General features: G+C 41.5%; 1 non-coding gene across 1 annotated transcript; it reads right to left on the bottom strand.

Moving 5' to 3' along the window:
- Nucleotides 1–225: 225 nt before the first annotated feature.
- Nucleotides 226–333, bottom strand: LOC148556221 (small nucleolar RNA R71). The gene has a single exon (XR_015887220.1). It is a non-coding gene; the product is annotated as a small nucleolar RNA R71 (small nucleolar RNA).
- Nucleotides 334–15897: the final 15564 nt, after the last annotated feature.

The raw sequence follows: 15897 nt of genomic DNA on the forward strand, positions 1-15897 counted from the left end.
CAATCTGAAGATCCTTTTCAGTTCTTAACTGAATTCTTGTAGATCTATGATACTGTTAAGACTAATGGAGTAGATCCTGAAGTCTACAGGCTCATGCTTTTCCCATTTGCTGTAAGAGACAGAGCTAGAATATGGTTGGATTCTCAACCTAAAGATAGCCTGAACTCTTGGAATAAGCTGGTCAAGGCTTTCTTAGCCAAGTTCTTTCCTCCTCAAAAGCTTAGTAAGCTTAGAGTGGATGTTCAAACCTTCAGACAGAAAGAAGGTGAATCCCTCTATGAAGCTTGGGAGAGATACAAGCAACTGACCAAAAAGTGTCCTTCTGACATGCTTTCAGAATGGACCATCTTGGATATATTCTATGATGGTCTGTCTGAATTAGCTAAGATGTCATTGGATACTTCTACAGATGGATCCATTCCTTAAAGAAAACGCCTGCAGAAGCTCAAGAACTCATTGACATGGTTGCTAATAACCAGTTCATGTACACTTCTGAGAGGAACCCTGTGAGTAATGGGACGCCTCAGAAGAAGGGAGTTCTTGAAATTGATACTCTGAATGCCATATTGGCTCAGAATAAAATATTGACTCAGCAAGTCAATATGATTTCTCAAAGTCTGAATGGAATGCAAGCTGCATCCAACAGTACTCAAGAGGCATCTTCTGAAGAAGAAGCTTATGATTCTGAGAATCCTGCAATTGCAGTGGTGAATTACATGGGTGAACCCTATGGAAACACCTATAATCCCTCATGGAGAAATCACCCAAATCTCTCATGGAAGGATTAACAAAAGCCTCAACAAGGCTTTAATAATGGTGGAAGAAACAGGTTTAGTAATAGCAAGCCTTTTCCATCATCCACTCAGCAACAGACAGAGAACTCTGAACAAAATACCTCTAATTTAGCAAATTTAGTCTCTGATCTATCTAAGGCCACTGTGTGTTTCATGAATGAAACAAGGTCCTCCATTAGAAATTTAGAAGCACAAGTGGGCCAGCTGAGTAAAAGAATCACTAAAACCCCCCTAGTACTCTCCCAAGCAATACAGAAGAGAATCCAAAAGGAGAGTGCAAGGCCATTGAATTAATTACCATGGCCGAACCTGTAAGGGAGGTTGAGGACATGAATCCCAGTGAGGAAGACCTCCTGGGACGTCCAGCGATCAATAAGGAGTTTCCCTCTAAGGAACCAAAGGAATCTGAGACTCATCTAGAGACCATAGAGATTCCATTGAACCTCCTTGTGCCATTCATGAGCTCTGATGAGTATTCTTCTTCTGAAGAGAATGAGGATGTTACTGAAGAGCAAGTTGCCAAGTACCTTGGTGCAATTATGAAGCTGAATGCCAAATTATTTGGTAATGAGACTTGGGAAGATGAACCTCCCTTGCTCATCAATGAACTGAGTGATCTGGATCAACTGACATTGCCTCAGAAGAAACAAGATCCTGGAAAGTTCTTAATACCTTGTACCATAGGCACCATGACCTTTGAGAAGGATCTGTGTGACCTTGGGTCAGGAATAAACCTCATGCCACTCTCTGTAATGGAGAAACTAAGAACCCTTGAGGTACAAGAAAGCAATTTCTCATTAGAAATGGCAGATAAATCCATGAAAATAGCTTATGGACAAGTAGAGGACATGTTATTAAAGGTTAAAGACCTTTACATCCCTGCTGATTTCATAATCCTGGATACTGGGAAGGATGAGGATGAATCCATCATTCTTGGAAGACCCTTCTTAGCCACAGCAAGAGCTGTGATTGATGTGGACAGAGGAGAATTGATCCTTCAATTAAATGAGGACAACCTTGTGTTTAAAACTCAAGGATCTCTCTCTGTACCCATGGAGAGGAAGCATAAAAAGCTTCTCTCACTGCAGAGTCAACCAAAGCCCCCACAGTCAAACTCTAAGTTTGGTGTTGGGAGGCCACAACCAAACTCTAAGTTTGGTGTTGAACTCCCATATCCAAACTCTAAGTTTGGTGTTGGGAAGTCTCAACAATGCTCTGAACATCTGTGAGGCTCCATGAGAGCCTACTGTCAAGCTATTGACATTAAAGAAGCGCTTGTTGGGAGGCAACCCAATTTTTATTTATCTAATTTAATTTATTTTTATTGTTATTTCATGTTTTATTAGGTTCATGATCATGTGAAGTCACAAAATAAATATAAAAATTGAAAACGGAATCAAAAACAGCAGAAAAAAAATCACACCCTGGAGGAGGATCTTACTGGCGTTTAAACGCCAGTAAGGAGCATCTGGCTGGCGTTCAACGCCAGAACAGAGCATGGATCAGGCGTTGAACGCCAGAAACAAGCAGCATCCTGGCGTTCAGACACCAGAAATGCACACTGAGGAAGAGCTGGCACTGAACGCCAGAAACAAGCATTTGGCTAGCGTTCAACGCCAGAAATATGCTGCATCTGGGCGCTGAACGCCCAGAACAAGCATCAATTCGGCGTTTAAACGCCAGAATTGCATGTAAAGGCATTTTACATGCCTAATTGGTGCAGGGATGCAAATCCTTGACACCTCAGGATCTGTGGACCCCACAGGATCAACTCAGCATCTTTGGACCCCACAGGATCCCCACCTACCACCACTAACTCTATTCCCTCTTCTCAATGTTCATCCTCTCTTCCCAATAAACACTCTTCCCCAAAACTCTTCACCAATCACCTCAATCTATCTTCCCTATCACCACTTCACCACTCACATCCATCCACTCTTCCCCATATACCTACCTCATAAACTCCACCTACCTTCAAAATTCAAAATCAATTTCCCACCCAAACCCACCCTATATGGCCGAAACTAACCCCCCTCCCCTCCCTATATAAAGCATTCCATTCTTCCTCATTTTCACACAACACAACCCTCTTTTCCCCTTCTTGGCCGAATACACCTCTCCCTCCTCTCCTCCATATTTTCTTCTTCTTCTTCATCTATTCTTTCTTCTCTTGCTCGAGGGCAAGCAATATTCTAAGTTTGGTGTGGTAAAAGCATAAGCTTTTTGTTTTTCCATTACCATTTATGGCACCCAAGACCGGAGAATCCTCTAAAAAAGGGAAAGGGAAGATAAAAACTTCCACCTCCGAGTCATGGGAGATGGAAAGATTCATCTCCAAAGCTCATCAAGACCACTTCTATGATGTTGTGGCCAAGAAGAAGGTGATCCCCGAGGTCCCTTTCAAGCTCAAGAGAAATGAGTATCCAGAGATCCGACATGAAATCCAAAGAAGAGGTTGGGAAGTTCTAACAAACCCCATCCAACAAGTCGGCATCCTAATGGTTCAAGAGTTCTATGCCAATGCATGGATCACTAAGAACCATGATCAAAGTAAGAACCCGAACCTAAAGAATTATCTCACCATGGTTCAGGGGAAATACTTAGATTTTAGTCCGGAAAATGTGAAGTTGGCGTTTGACTTGCCTATGATGCAAGGAGATGCACGCCCCTACACTAGAAGGGTCAATTTTGATCAAAGGTTGGACCAAGTCCTCACGGACATATGTGTGGAAGGAGCTCAATGGAAGATTGACTCAAAAGGCAAACCGGTTCAACTTAGAAGACTGGACCTCAAGCCTGTGGCTAGAGGATGGTTGGAGTTCATCCAACGCTCCATCATCCCCACTAGCAACCGATCTGAAGTTACTGTGGATTGGGCCATCATGATTCATAGCATCATGACTGGTGAGGAAGTAGAAGTTCATGAAGTCATCTCCCTTGAACTCTACAAAATAGCCAAAAAGTCCTCCCCCTTGGCAAGGCTAGCTTTCCCTCATCTTATTTGCCATCTATGTTACTCAGCTGGAGCTTTCATAGAAGGAGACATTCCCATTGAAGAAGAGAAGCCCATCACTAAGAAAAGGATGGAGCAAACAAGAGAGCCCACTCATGGAGTTGAAGAAACACGTGAGGAAGCTCATCATCAAGAAATCCCTGAGATACCTCAAGGGATGCACTTTCCTCCACAGAATTTTTGGGAGCAAATCAACACCTCCCTAGGAGAACTAAGTTCCAACATGGGATAACTAAGGGTGGAACATCAAGAGCACTCCATCATCCTCCATGAAATTAGAGAAGATCAAAGACAAGGAAGAGACATAGAAGAGCTCAAGGACATCATTGGGTCCTCAAGGAGAAAACGCCACCATCACTAAGGTGGACTCATTCCTTGTTCTTAAACTTTCTGTTTTTCGTTTTCTTATGTTAAATGTTTATCTATGTTTGTGTCTTTATTACATGATCATTAGTGTCTAAGTGTCTATGCCTTAAAGTAGTGAATATGAATCCATCACCTCTCTTAAATGGAAAAAAGTTTTAATTACAAAAGAACAAGAAGTACATGAGTTTCGAATTTATCCTTGAACTTAGTTTAATTATTTTGATGTGAAGATAATACTTTTTGTTTTCTGAATGAATGCTTGAACAGTGCATATGTCTTTTGAAGTTGATGTTTTAGAATGTTAAATATGTTGGCTCTTGAAAGAATGATGAACAGGAGACATGTTATTTGATAATCTGAAAAATCATAAAAATGATTCTTGAAGCAAGAAAAAGCAGTGAATACAAAAGCTTGCAGAAAAAAAAAATATAGAAAAAAAATAGCGAAAAAAAATTAGAAAAAAAATAGAAAAAGAAAAAGCAAGCAGAAAAAGCCAAAAGCTCTTAAAACCAAGAGGCAAAAGCAAAAAGCCAATAACCCTTAAAACCAAAAGGCAAGGGTAATAAAAAGGATCCCAAGGCTTTGAGCATCAGTGGATAGGAGGACCTAAAGGAATAAAATCCTGGCCTAAGCGGCTAAACCAAGCTGTCCCTAACCATGTGCTTGTGGCGTGAAGGTGTCAAGTGAAAACTTGAGACTGAGCGGTTAAAGTCGAGGTCCAAAGCAAAAGAAGAGTGTGCTTAAGAACCCTGGACACCTCTAATTGGGGACTTTAGCAAAGATGAGTCACAATCTGAAAAGGTTCACCCAATTATGTGTCTGTGGCATTTATGTATCCGGTGGTAATACTGGAAAACAAAGTGCTTAGGGCCATGGCCAAGACTCATAAAGTAACTGTGTTCAAGAATCAACATACTGAACTAGGAGAATCAATAACACTATCTGAACTCTGAGTTCCTATAGATGCCAATCATTCTGAGCCTCAATGGATAAAGTGAGATGCCAAAACTATTCAAGAGGCAAAAAGCTACAAGTCCCGCTCATCTGATTGGAGCTATGTTTCATTGATAGTTTGGAATTTATAGTATATTCTCTTCTTTTTATCCTATTTGATTTTCAGTTTCTTGGGGACAAGCAACAATTTAAGTTTGGTGTTGTGATGAGCAAATAATATATACGCTTTTTGGCATTATTTTTAGTATGTTTTTAGTAGGATCTAGTTACTTTTAGGGATGTTTTTATTAGTTTTTATGTTAAATTCATATTTCTGGACTTTACTATGAGTTTGTGTGTTTTTCTGTGATTTCAAGTATTTTCTGGCTGAAATTGAGGGACTTGAGCAAAAATCAGAATCAGAGGTTGAAGAAGGACTGCTGATGTTGTTGGATTCTGACCTCCCTGCACTGAAAATGGATTTTTTGGAGCTACAGAACTCAAAATGGCGCGATTTTAATTGCGTTGGAAAGTAGACATCCAGGGCTTTCCATCAATATATAATAGTCTATACTTTGGCCGAGTTTAGATGATGTAAAAGGGCGTTGAACGCCAGTTCTACGCTGCAGTCTGGAGTTAAACGCTAGAAACACGTCACGAACCAGAGTTGAACGGCAAAAACACGTTACAACTTGGCGTTCAACTCCAAAAGAAGCCTCTGCACGTGTAAACTTCAAGCTCAGCCCAAGCACACACCAAGTGGGCCCCGGAAGTGGATTTATGCATCAATTACTTACTTCTGTAAACCCTAGTAACTAGTTTAGTATAAATAGGACTTTTTACTATTGTATTTACATCTTATGATTTTTAGTTCAATTTTGGATCATATTGATCACGTTTGGGGGCTGGCCATTCGGCCATGCCTAGACGTTCATCACTTATGTATTTTCAACGGTAGAGTTTCTACACTCCATAGATTAAGGTGTGGAGCTCTGCTGTTCCTCATGATTTAATGCAAAGTACTACTGTTTCCTATTCAATTCAACTTATTCTGCTTCTAAGATATCCATTCGCACCCAAGAACATGATGAATGTGATGATTATGTGACGCTCATCATCATTCTCACTTATGAACGCGTGCCTGACGAACACTTCCGTTCTACATGCAAACAAGCTAGAATGAATATCTCTTGGATATCTAATACAGTGGACCGAGTCCGAGTTATTAGTGTCTTCGTGGTATAAGTTAGAACCCATGGATGGCCATTCTTGAGATCCGGAAAGTCTAAACCTTGTCTGTGGTATTCCGAGTAGGATCTGGGAAGGGATGGCTGTGACGAGCTTCAAACTCGCGAGTGCTGGGCGTAGTGACAGACGCAAAAGGAGGGTGAACCCTATTCCAGTATGATCGAGAACCTCCAGATGATTAGCCATGCCGTGACAGAGCATTTGGACCTTTTTCACAGAGAGGATGGGATGTAGCCATTGACAACGATGATGCCTTACAGAAAGCTTGCCATGGAAAGGAGTAAGACTAATTGGATGAAGACAGCGGGAAAGCAGAGATTCAGAGGAACAAAAGCATCTCTATACGCTTATCTGAAATTCTCACCAATGAATTACATAAGTATTTCTATCTTTATTTTCTGTTTATTTATTATTATTATTCGAAAACTCCATAACCATTTGATATTCGCCTGACTGAGATTTACAAGATGACCATAGCTTGCTTCATACCAACAATCTCCGTAGGATCGACCCTTACTCACGTAAGGTTTTATTACTTGGATGACCTAGTGCACTTGCTGGTTAGTTGTGCAAAGTTGTGAAGTTATATTTGGACCATGGTATTGTGCATCAGTTATTGGCGCCATTGCCAGGGAGAGAACGAACAACAAATTTTACAACCTCAGAGTAACAATTTCGCAAACCAGAGGTGGAGGAACAATAAGATCCTTATAGAGGATTTCTCTCCAGGGGATAAAGTGATCTCAGCTTATTTCCCAGATATCCCATCTCATCTCCCCACCATCCCATCTCAGCTACCTAAAGTTTTCACCATCAACAGAATTCTCTCCCTAGAATATGTGGAGATTCTTGAAGAAGCCAATGGAGATAGATTTACTGCGGGGGGGAAGATCTGAAGCATTACCAACCACCCTGACAATGTCAGAACGTCAAGCTAGTGACGCTAAAGAAGCGCTTCATGGGAGGCAACCCATGTTTTATATGCTTTTAAAGTAGTTAATAATGCAAGGCTCATGAATTCCAAATCAACTTTGACACATACTTGAATGAATCTTTTTATGCAGCACATAGTGAAGAACAAGTTTGGTGTTCAAGGAACACTAAGAGGACATAAAAATCATGTCACTCTTAGTACTTTGAACAAATCTTTTTACACCACAGTGCCACAAACTAAGTTTGGTGTCACCAATGTTGCATACATGGACAGTTAATTAGTCAGTTGGTTTGTATTCATGAATAAGCACTTACCATTTAGAAACAAAAATTTTAAAAAGTAGTTATTCTTTCCTTTTTAAATTTTGCCGCCACTATCCACAAATTTATTAATCACATTTCTTTTATTGTGTAGGAGAATTTATGGGACAATTGAAGGAGGAGGTTTCGGCCACTTCAAAAGGAGGGAACTATACACATGTCTCAAAGGGGAATGCATTGGGAAATGTTGCCATGCAACATTGGAAGAAGAACACGCTTGGAAACTGAACTAACCCCATCATAAAAGTGATGATCGTTGTGTCCATCCCATGCTAAACCCCATCCGTTCATCATAGGCCTACACATTCAATCCACACCTTTCATTTACTCACCACTTCTCTATTTAAGAGGTCCTTATCCCATACTCCCTCCACATTCCAATTTCCATTCTTTGTACTTCCCACTTTCGACACCCAACTCCTCTTACCCCATCAAAAACACTCTCACTCACTTCCTTCACTACACCTCATCTTAACCGGCCGAATTCCATCATTAACCAATAATTCTCAACACCTTCACATCTCAAAAGTCACTTATGGCATCATCAAGCCCTAAAAGAAGAAAAGGGAAGGAGCCTATGGAGCAACGCCCTTTCGATGAGAAGAAATTTAGAACCTTTCACCATGCATTACAATTCGGGTGGATGGTTGATAAGGAGATCATATATGAGCTAGGCTTTCAAGTCAGAAAAACTGAGTGCCCCGAAATTACAGAGAAGGTGGAAAAGAGAAGATGGAAGCTCCTTACTGATCCAGTCATAAAAGTGAATGCAACTCTTGTGAGAGAGTTTTACGCAAATGCAGTCAGGTATGATAAGGCAGATGACCCCTATATAAGTTTCGTGAGAGGGGTGACCGTGGACTTCAGCCCCATAAGCATTATGAGGGCGTTAAAGCTACAAACCATACCATTTGCAGAAGAAAGCTATCACTCCAGAATAGATAGCAGCCCCAACCATGACCAGATTGTGCAAGATATTTACGTGCAACGAGCTGATTGGGTACGAGATCCTCAAGGGAAACCCAAGTTCATCAAGAGATGGGGCCTCACTCCTGAAGCAAAGGGGTGGTTTGAAATTGTAAGGAGATCCATCCTTCCTACCGGGAATAACTCAGAGGTGAATCTTAAGAGAGCAACAATGGTGCAATGTATACTTAAAGGAGGAGAGATCAAGGTTCATGAACTCAGAGCCCAAGGTATTAGGAAGATGGCTGAGAAAAGTGACTCTGGAGGAAGGTTAGGCTACCCCAGTACTATTTTCCGTCTGTGTGACAGGGCTGGGGTGGTGTTCGAGGATGAGAACCCCGAGTGGATAAAAGTTGGCATCCCAATTACTGTTCGACGGATGCATGCTGTTGCATCTCCCCTACCTCAACGAAAGCCAAGAAAGAGGCCAGCCCAGCAAGTGGTCGAAGGACAAAACCTAGAGGAGCAAGCCCCTCTGGACATGCACCAACTACAGGAAGCCATCGATGGCTTATCCAGACAATACTTGGAAAATCAAGGGGCACAGAAAGAGCTTCAACTACAGTTGATGGACCGTTAAAAAGAATCACTCTCTAGATGGATGAATCAACAGGGGGAGTGGCAAAAGCAATTAATGTAGCAGCAGCTAGAACAAGGGAAACAACGGGGTGAATCCTTCTACAGGTTGGAGCAAAGGCAGGATCAACAACAAGAAGCCATCCAAAAACTAATCAACATCCAAGCACATCAAGGTGCACACATACATGAAATGCATCAGAAACAATTTGAACAGGTAGAACTCTTTGACGAATACAGAGCGTTCGCAGAGGGAGTTTTCATGAACGAGACTGGACATCATGTGAACACTCAAGCCAAGCTCGGGTACTTAGTGGACAACTGCCTATATTGCATCCGGGAATCACAAGATATGAAGAGGTGAAAGATGACTTAGCGTGAGAAGAAAGAGAGAGGGTAGAAAAGAGTCATGAATCAGTAAGGAAGGCACTTGAGGAATGGAAAAAAGCCAGATTGGCGCAGATACAAGGAAACACAAGTGGACACAAGGAGGACAAACAAGAGGGAGAGCATGGACACCCCCGTGAGTAAAAGGTGGTGGAGTTCCCTCTTTGTCCCATATTTTTCAAGTTTTAAATAAGGAAAATCGTGTATAAAATAGAACATGTTTCCATGGTAGTTTAGGATTTTAAATTCTGCCTTTAAGTTTTCATTGCTTAGGTCTATGCTTGCTAGTCTAATGTCACTACTGCATTCTCACCTTGCCTACTTGTATTCTTGTCTTTTAAGTCAAATAAAAAGAGATGTTATGAAAGACCAGAGTGATGTTCAAATTGTGGAGTAAGTTCTTAAGCTTGTGGTGTAGTAATTACTTAGCTAAGTTGGTTCACCAACAAGGTAGGAAGGCAACTATCTGTCCTGAATCATATGCTTGAAACACACCCCATGAGACTAGCTAAATAACAAGATCCGAATAAAAAAAGGGGAAAGAAAAATGAAAGTTGAAAAATAAAGAAAAAGAGTAAGAAATAAGGCTAGGCAGCAAGGGTTGAATCTTAAGGCATGTGTCTATGGTGCTCCTGTGCAAAGGATATACTTAGATGAATAAGCTCTCAGGGGTGCCTTATCACTTGGTAACTTGGGTTAACTAACCCGGGATTATCAGCTGAAAGTCCACTATCAAGAGTAACCCTTGCTACAGAGCACTTAGTAACCCAAAGAGGTGTTGGACACCAAGGTCTCAAGAATAAAAATAATAAACCATGTGCCTGTGGTGTGAATGTATGGGGAAAGAGACTTGAGGGAGTAAGTCCTTAGGCGTGTCTTAACACCTAGCACCTTGAACCAACTGGTTCGGGAGTGCTGGCTGAAAGCTTATATTAAAGAGTCGCCCCCTTACAGAGCACCTAGTCTAAAGAACACAATCAAACCCTAAAAAGACAAAGGGATCAATGAACAAAAGTCTCATAGGGTGCAATCAAGTGAGTATTCCAGGGCATGGTAAAGGTCTGAAAGCCAATGAAGGAATGAACCTAAGTTGCTATGTATGAAACCCCATAAAACCAAGGACATGACTTCCACAATAATGACTCATTTCTCTTGTCATTTCATTAATCATTCTCATGTTTCAGTACTTGCATAGGGACAAGCAAGCTTTAAGTTTGGTGTTGTGATGCCAGGGCATTTTGACCAGTTTCACTGACCTTTTCTTTACTGCTTTAGGGTAGTTTCATGCATTTTCTTAGTTAATAAGCAAGTTTTGGGTAGATAATCACTTACATCTTGATTCAAGCAAACATTGTGAATTTCATGTGATTTTATGAGAATTATGCATGAATTGAATGACAAATTGGATAATGCATGTCTCATAACTTGGATTAGAGCTTTGATGCACTTTATTTGCTTGATTTCAGGACAAAGGAAGCAAGGAAGAGCCACATTAGAAGCCACGTTAATCTAATTAACGTGACCATTAACGTGGAATAGGAATAAACTTGCAACGTTAATGAGAAAAGTGATTGTCAATAACGCCTTCGAAACCATCATGGCCCACGTTAATTGCCACGTTAACTACATCAACGTGGTAGTTAACGTGGAGAGAAAGGAAGCTCCAGCGTTAGTGGTAAAAGTGAATACCACTAACGCTCCAAATTAGCAATTAGCCACGTTAAGAGTCACGTTAACTCAGTTAATGTCAACTCTAACGTGGAAAGGAAGACAAAGCCAACGTTAGTGACACTCACCTTTGTCACTAACGTTGGACTAAGCCCAATTGGCCACGTTAAGAGTCACGTTAACTACATTAACGTGAACTCTAACATGGGAGGAGCAAGGAATCGCCAACGTTAGTGACACTCACCTTTGTCACTAACGTTGGACCAAGCCACTATGAGCCATGTTAGTTGCCATGTTAATTGTATTAACGTGGAAGCTAACGTGGAGGAAAGAAATGATGAGCCAACGTTAGTAACACTCACCTTTGTCACTAACGTTGGAGATGGCAAGCACCACCACGTTAATGGCCACGTTAAAACAACTAACGTGGGGCACTAACGTGAGAAGGTTCGTTTGGAACGTTAGTGACAAAGGTAAGTGTCACTAATGCTCTCGAGGCTAAGGCATGCCCACGTTAAGAGCCACGTTAGTTATACTAACGTGGACTCTAACGTGAGAAAAGGGGGGCTAAGAGCAACGTTATTGGCAAAGGTAAACGCCAATAACGCTTGCGATGGACCAAGAGGCAACGTTAGTAGTCACGTTAGTGCCACTAACGTTGAAGTTAACGTGAACCATCTTGGGCTAGGAACGTTTGTGAAAAAGGTGATTGTCACTAACGTTCTCGAACCCACATTTTCACTTAACGTTAACGCCACTAACGTCCTAGCTAAAGTCCATGCCTACTTCACACTTTCTCTGCAAGTAAAGCTGAGCCCACTGAAGATTCCAAACTACTTCAACTCAAGATCCAAAAGTCCATATCCAAGACTTGAAGAGCCAACTAGAAGATCAGAAGAGTAGTATATATAGGAGTAGTTTTGAACTAGAAAAGAGCTTTTGGATTGAGAGAACCACTCTCTGTATAATTTTACTTTCTTTGCAACTTCTAGTTTTACTTTCAAAATGTATTTTCCATCTTTTCTTTCCATTTCCAGAGCTATGAACAACTAAACCCCTTCCATTGGGTTAAGGAGATCTGTTGTAATTTGATAGATCAATAATAGTTTTCCTTATTCTTCTTCTTTCTTTTCTCTTGATTTTACTAGAAAGCTTTCAATCTTCATCTAATTGGGTAGTTGTCTTGGAAAGGAATCTATTCATACTTGGATCTCTTCGGAACCTTGGAAGAGGAATGAAGGGATCATGCTAGAAATGCTTTCTCATGTTGGACCAAATTGGGGTTTGGATGGATATAGTGACATATAATCCTACCAACATTTTGATTTAGGAATACATGTGGTATAATCAGTGACCACACTTCATCTCTTCTAATGAGCAATTAGACCAAGGAATTGGCTATTGATCAAGATTTGAGAGATTGAATTACCAAGGGATTGGAATTCAATCACTTAAGATTGCCAAGGAGATCAATGAATACATTGATTGAGGAAGAGATGAAAATAAATTTGATCCGGAGAATGCAACATCTCCTGAGCCCAATGAATTCCCCATTTCTGATCTTACCCATTCTCTTTATTTTCTGCCATTTACTTTTATGCTAAATTCCCCATTTTCCATTTAAGATTCTGCAATTTCTTTTCTGTCATTTATATTCAGTTCTTTATTTCCAGCATTTACAATTTCTGCTATTTACTTTCCCACCATTTAATTTTCTGTAACTATCAAATCAACTTTTGCTTAGCTCAACTAGAACATTCCTCCGATTAAAGTTGCTTGACCAATCAACCCCTGTGGGATTCGACCTCACTCTATTGTGAGTTTTTACTTGACGATAATTCGGTATACTTACCAAGGGAAATTTGTTGAGAGACAAGTTTCCGTGCATCAAGTTAACTCAAGTCTCTGGTTTTTGTACCAGAGTGAATCAGTGAGGCAGGCGCGCGGACGCGCACCTTGCGCGAACGCGTGCTTGAGGTATTCCGCAACTGGCGTGGACGTGTACAACGCGTGGACGCGTCAGTTTTGTCACAAGGTTGGCCCAATTGTGGCACAAGTCTCTGGTTTTTATACCACAGAGTCCACATATCTCCATCGGTGCGCACGCGCATCATGTGCTGGCGCGTCGATGGTTGAATTGCAAGGGTGCGCGCAGGCGGCATGTACGCGAATGCGTCGGTGCCTGGCGCGAGTTGGGCACGAAGTGGGCATGACTCTCGGGTTTGTGGCACTGTAGTTGAATTTCACTACCGGCGTGTGCGCACTGTGCGCTGGCACGTCGGTGCCCTTCTTCAAAGAAAAATTTTTGTTTTCTTTATCTTTTTCACATCTTATCTACATGAACATTCTACCTATCCAACAAAATCAACAAACCTATCATTCCTATGCACTCAATCAATCATCAAAAGATCACAAAATTCACAAGAAACTAAAGATACGAACAAGATGGTATAAATAATGAAGATCTTACCATGGTGGGGTGCCTCCCACCAAGCACTTTTCCTTAACGTCCTTAAGTTGGACGGTGCTTTTCTTAAGCTTCCTCTCTCCTTGGTGCATCCTCCAATATGTACACCTCTAGCTCTCTTGGGGGCTTGCAACCATGATACTTCTTCACTCTATGTCCATTCACTTTAAAAATTACTTCATTATTGGGATCAAACAATTCCACCACTCCGTAGGGCTTTATCTCCTTCACCTTGAAAGGTCCTTCCCATCAAGAACGGAGCTTGCCAGGCATAAATCGGAGCCTTGAGTTGTAGAGGAGGACCTAATCACCATCTTGAAAGTCCTTCTTCCAGATGTGATGGTCATGAAATGCCTTTGTCTTTTCCTTGTAAATTCAGGCATTCTCATATGACTCGTTCCTCAAACACTCAAGCTCTTCTAGTTGTAACTTCCTAGCTTCACCCGCCTTGGCTAAATCCATGTTGCACTGTTTTACCGCCCAATAGGCTCGATGCTCAATCTCCACCGAAAGGTGGCACACCTTACCGTAGACGATCTGGAAAGGACTCATCCCTATCAGAGTCTTGTAGGCCGTTCTATACGCCCATAGTGCATCTCCTAACCGGAGGCTCCAATCCTTTCTTTGTGGATTGACCACTTTCTCCAAGATTCTCTTGATTTCCCGGTTGGACACTTCCGCTTGTCCATTTGTTTGCGGATGATAAGCAGTAGCAACCTTATGCGACACTCCATAGCACTTGAGCAATGCTTCTACCTTCCTGTTACAAAAGTGGGATCCTTGGTCGCTCACGATTGCTCGTGGCGACCCATAACGGCATACAATGTGATTCCTAATGAAAGAAACAACGGCATTGGTATCGTCAAGGCGGGTAGGTACGGCCTCTACCCACTTTGACACGTAGTCAACCGCTAACAGAATATACAGATACCCACTAGAGTTGGGAAACGGTCCTATAAAGTCAATGCCCCATACATCAAATATATCACAGAACAACATAGGTTGCTGAGGCATTTCATCCCTTTGGGATGCGTTTCCTGACTTCTGACACTGATGGCAAGACACACATAACCGATTAGCATCCTTGAATAAGGTTGGCCACCAGAATCCACAATCCAACACTTTTTTAGCGGTCCTTTGTGGGCCAAAGTGGCCACCACATTCGGACGAATGACAAGCTTCAAGAATTGGTTGGAATTCAGACTCCAGGACACATCTTCAAATTACTTGGTCTGCGCCCTTCTTCCACAAGTAAGGGTCATCCCAAATATAGTATTTCGAATCACTCCTCAACTTGTCCCTTTGGTTTTTCGAAAAGTTGGGAGGGAAGATTCTTGCAACCAAGTAGTTCGCCATTGGGGCAAACCAAGGAAAGCTATCCGACACAGCATGCAAACTATCCAATGGGAATGAGTCATTGATCGGAAATGGATCAATTTTTAAATTCTCAATGCGGCTTAAATGATCCACAACCAGGTTTTGAGATCCACTCCGGTCTCTAATCTCAATGTCGAATTCTTGCAAAAGCAAGATCCAACGTATGAGTCTAGGCTTTGACTCATTCTTTGTCAATAAGTACTTTAAAGCTGCATGATCCGTGTATACCACTATTTTTGAAACTAGCAAATAAGATCTAAATTTATCTAAAGCATGAACAATAGCTAGGAGTTCTTTTTCAGTAGTGGTATAGTTGGATTGTGCCGCATCTAGTGTCTTAGAAGAGTAAGCAATGACATAAGGGAGTTTACCATCGCACTGTGCAAGCGCGGCACCCACAACATGGTTTGACACATCGCACATTATCTCAAATGGCAACGTCCAGTTGGGGCCTCGCACAATTGGTGCCGTGGTAAGAACTCTCCTTAGCTCTTCAAAAGCTTTTACACATTCACCATCAAACTTAAAATCCACATCTTTTTGGAGTAGGCGCGACAATGGCAAAGCAATCTTCCTGAAGTCATTGATAAAGCACCTATAAAATCCTGCATGTCCCAAAAACGAGCGGACCTCCCTCACGGATGAGGGGTGAGGCAAAGTGGTGATAACATCGACCTTGGCCGGGTCTACAGAAATGCCTTCATGAGATACTACATGTCCTAACACTATACCTTGTTGTACCATAAAGTGACATTTTTCAAAATTTAAGACAAGGTTAGTGTCTACACATCTAGCTAGGACCTTGGCCAAGCTCTCTAAAAAAAAATCAAATGAAGTACCATAAATGC

This window comes from Arachis ipaensis, chromosome B6 (genome assembly GCF_059453495.1).
Source record: "Arachis ipaensis isolate K30076 ecotype BB chromosome B6, ASM5945349v1, whole genome shotgun sequence".
Classification (NCBI taxonomy): domain Eukaryota; kingdom Viridiplantae; phylum Streptophyta; class Magnoliopsida; order Fabales; family Fabaceae; genus Arachis; species Arachis ipaensis.